Source organism: Tupaia chinensis, unplaced genomic scaffold, assembly GCF_000334495.1.
Source record: "Tupaia chinensis unplaced genomic scaffold, TupChi_1.0 Scaffold000201_1, whole genome shotgun sequence".
Lineage (NCBI taxonomy): Eukaryota > Metazoa > Chordata > Mammalia > Scandentia > Tupaiidae > Tupaia > Tupaia belangeri.
Genome location: NW_006159676.1, coordinates 1,645,937 through 1,650,286, shown reverse-complemented (window position 1 = coordinate 1,650,286; position 4,350 = coordinate 1,645,937). Strand labels below are relative to the sequence as shown.

General features: G+C 49.1%; 1 protein-coding gene across 2 annotated transcripts in view; it reads left to right on the top strand.

The window, feature by feature from the left end:
- Positions 1-3,647: 3,647 nt before the first annotated feature.
- UBA52 (ubiquitin A-52 residue ribosomal protein fusion product 1) overlaps positions 3,648-4,350 on the top strand; it is a 5,594-nt gene continuing 4,891 nt past the window's right edge. The window contains exon 1 of one of the 2 annotated variants that reach the window (XM_006147112.3): positions 3,648-3,790. The gene's annotated coding sequence lies outside the window, so the exon portion shown is untranslated. Of the gene's footprint in view, positions 3,813-4,350 lie in introns of both variants that reach the window. The other variant, XM_006147111.3, reaches the window with a different exon arrangement.

The following is a 4,350-nucleotide window of genomic DNA, read 5'->3' as shown; positions in this document are numbered from 1 at the left end:
ATCCCAAGAGGAGAATGGAAGAGAAGGGATTGTGGCGTAGCCATCCCCCCTGGGGGGTGATTTCTCACTCTCTGTCTCTCTGTCTGTCTCTGTCTGGCGAGCGCACCCTAGTTACCCAGCATGCTGTTGGCATTGTTGTGAACAAACAAGTTAAGGGCAAGATTCTTGCCAAGAGAATTAATGTGCATATTGAGCATATTAAACATTCTAAGAGCAGAGATAGCTTCCTTAAACGTGTGAAGGAAAATGATCAGAAAAAGAAGGAAGCCAAAGAGAAAGGTACCTGGGTTCAACTAAAGGGCCAGCCTGCTCCACCCAGAGAAGCACAATTTGTGAGAACCAATGGAAAGGAGCCTGAGCTACTGGAACCTATTCCCTATGAATTCATGGCACGATGGGTGTTAAAAATAAACTAATCTATGGCCTATTAAAAAAAAAAAAGAAGCAGGGAGAAGATCCCTGATAGAGGCTGGCTATACCCTCTGCCCAAGTTGGTGAGGCCTGTGTTTCTCTGAGCAGGGGTGAACCCCGAAAGCCCAGAGAGCCTCCAAGGCTCCAGCCAGGCCACCTTGGGAAATAGAGTTACATGGAATATTTTTGTACCCGATGTTTACAGATGCTGTTGGGAAGTTCTCAATAAAATATCTCCAATACTAAGAAGAATAGTTAGCCCTGACTTCTTTCCCCCAAGAATGATTTATTCCAGGAACCAGCAGTTAGCGTAATGGCTATGTCGCTGGACTCCCATGTAGTCGACCGCGGTTCGCGTCCCAGACCCAGTGGCTTAAGCTCACGCCAGGCGCGTGTGCGTGCATGCCCAAGATCCCAAGAGGAGAATGGAGGAAAAGGGATGGTGGCGTGGCCATCCCCCCTGGGGGGTGATTTCTCGCTTTCTGTCTCTCTATCTCTCTCTGTCTGTCTGGCGAGCACACGCACCCTATAGCAAAAATCTCTCCAAAAAAAAAAAAGAATGATTTGTCCCAAGCATGAGGGTGTGCTTTCTTTATTTCTTTTATTTAATTATTCTTTGATTTTATTTATTAATTCATTTATTTTAATTTGTCTGGTGGGAGGAGTGAGAGAGCAAGCTGCCAAGTCTGGGACTCAAACTGTGGTCAGCCATGTGGGAGTGGCCAGCACCTTAACCACCACACCACCTGCTGGTCGGAAGAGGTGTGCTTTCTTTTTTCCGCTGGCCCTTTCTGCTGAGCCCACATGAGCTCTGGCAAAATGTTCTCTTCAGGGATCTAGCAGGTCATGTGGTGGTTGGGACACTGGATTTCCACCTGACCAATGGCAGTGCCTGGACCCCAGCTGCTTGACAGATCATACTGTGTGTGTCCAAAAATGCCAAGAGGAGAATGAGAGAGAAGGATTTGTAGCGGGGCCATACCGCCTGGGGAGTGATTTCTCACTTTGCTTTTAAAAAACAACGGGGCAGGGGATCAGCAAGTGGCTTGATGGTTAAGGTGCTGGACACTCCCAATATGTCTGACCATGGTTCGAGTCCCGAACCTGGTGGCTTGATTTCTCACTTTTCCTCTTTCTCTCTCTCTGGTCAAATTAAAATAAAATGGATGAATAAATAAATTAAAATAGATCATTCTTGGGGACCAGCAGGTGGCATGGTGGTTAAGGTGGTGGACATTGCCACATGGCCGACCATGGTTCAAGTCCTTGACCTAGTGGCTTTCTCTCTCTCTCTCTCTCTTTCTCTGGTTAAATTAAAATGAACAAATGAATAAATAAAGTTAAATAATGGTTAAGGTGTTGGACATTGCCACATGGCCGACCATGGTTCAAGTCCTTGACCTAGTGGCTTTCTCTCTCTCTCTCTCTCTTTCTCTGGTTAAATTAAAATGAACAAATGAATAAATAAAGTTAAATAATTCTTAAAAAGAAATAATTCTTTAAAAAAAAATGAGGAACCAGCAGATGGCGCAATGGTTATGTCGCTGGACTCCCACATAGTTCCACTGTTCAGTCCCAGATTAAGTGGCTTAAACTCACGCCGGGCGCGTGTGCGTGCGTGCCGAAGATCCCGAGAGGAGAATGGAGGAGAAGGGATTGCGGCGTGGCCATCCCCCCTGGGGGGTGATTTCTCACTTTCTGTCTCTCTGGTGAGCGCACGCACCCTATAGCAAAAAAAGAAAAAAATACCTCTCCAAAAACAAAAGACCTTGGTGTCACCTGTCCCCTTTCCCTGGACCCCACCCCACCCATTTTTTGGGGGGCTAATGACCCATTCCCACCTGCTCCACCTGTTCCCATAGGTGGCACCTTGAAATCTGTGAATAGCAGCCAACACTTTATCAAATTTTCTGGTTTAAAATAATTAATTTGAGGGGCCGGCAAGTGGCATGGTGGTTAAAGGCGCTGGACTCCCACATGACCGACCACAGTTCAAATCTCAGACTGGTGGCTTGCTTTCTCACTTCCTCTCTCTCTGTCTCTCTCTGATCAAACTGGAAAATAATAATGATCATAATAAAGTTAAATAAAAATTAAAAAAATTTATTTACTCATTCATTCATTCATCTATTTATTGGAGAAGCTTTTTCTATAGGGCACGTGCGTTTGTCAGAAAGACAGAGACAGAGAGACAGAGAGTGAGAAATCAACCCCCCCCCCCAGGGATGGCCACACCGCAATCCCTTCTCCATTCTCCTCTTGGGATCTTGGGCACGCACGCACACGCGCCCGATGTGAGTTTAAGCCACCGGGTCCGGGACACAGACTGCAGTCCACTACAGGGGAGTCCAGCGACATAGCCATTATGCCAACTGCTGGTTCCCACATCAGCTCTTTCTAAGGACCACCTCTCCTCTCGGGGTTGGATTCCTTCCGTGGCTCCCAGGGGTCTCCTACAACCAGCTGGTAAGTTTCCTACCTTCCCTGCCTTCAAGTCCTGTATTTTTGTTGTAGTTGTTGTTTGAATTATTTTACTTATTTATTTTTAAAATGACTTTATTTAACTTTTATTTATTTATTTTAATCTGACCAGAAGGACAGGACAGAGAAAGTGAGAAAGCCAGGTCCGGGACTTGAACCTCAGTTAGCTATGTGGGAATCCAGAACCCTTCACCACCACCACCTGCCAGACCCGCAATTATTCTTTTCTTTTTTAATTGAACGTTATTTTATTTTGAACTTTATTTTATTTATGTATTTCAATTTGAACAGAGAGGGACAGAGAGAGAGAGAGAGAGAGGAAGTGAGAAAACAAGCTTCCAGATCTGGGACTCGAACTAGTGATAGCCATGTGAGAGTCCAGCAGCCTTAACCACCATGCCACCTGCTGGCTCCTATTTATTTTTGACCACACAGAGACAGAATGAGAGAAAGAGAGAGAGGGAATGTGAGAAAGCAAGTCTTCGGGGTCGGGATTCGAACCGCAATCATCTACGTAGGAGTCCAGCACCTCAACTATTACGTCACGTTACCTGCTGGCCCCTTAATTACTCCAGTAATGCCTTCGCTTTAGCCAAAAACTGCTCTTTCCTGAGTATCCCCGCAGGACCAAAGCCCTACCACGTGAAGGGGCGTGGCCGTTTGCTCACGTGATCGAGTAGGCGGGGCCCGCTCGCCCGGAAGCCCATTGGCGACGCTCGTCCTCCTGCTCAGCGGCTTCGTTCGCCAGCATCCAACATGGCGTCGGGGGGGGGGTCCGACGTGCGGCGCGAATTGTGACGCTAGCGCGCGACGTGCTTGGTGCGCAGGCGCGCTCGGCCGCGAATCGGTGGTTTCCGGTTCCGCCGTCCTCTTTTTCTTCATCGAGGCGGCGGAGAGGGTTGGTGGCCGCGTCTGAGCGGGTTCGCGCGTGGCCGGGGGAGGGTCGGGGACTGAGTGGGCCCGGGCGGCGGAAGGGGTGCCCCTGAGTCCGCTCATGGGGGTAGACTTGGCGGATGGCGGATCTAGGCGCCAGGCCGGGGCCTCGGGCTAAATCCTGTCCCCAAGTGGCGAAGGCGGTTTCGGGAGCGGCCCACGAGGCCTGGGTGGGAATGAGTTCTACTAGGCACATCCGAATTGGGGCGGGGGTTAACTCTGCCAGACATTACGACGGCGCCTTCAAAAATGTTAAATAACTCGGGACCAGCAGTTAGGGTAATGACTACGTTGCTGGACTCCCATGTAGTGGACCGCGGTTCGCGTCCCGGACCCGGTGGCTTAAACTCACGCCGGGCGTGTGTGCGTGCGTGTCCAAGATCCCGAGAGGAGAATGGAGGAGAAGGGATTGCGGTGTGGCCAACCTCCCTGGGGGATGATTTCTCGCTTTCTGTCTCTCTGTCTCTCTAGATTTCTGGTGAGCGCATGCGCCCTATAGCAAAAACCTCTCCAAAAAAAAAAAAA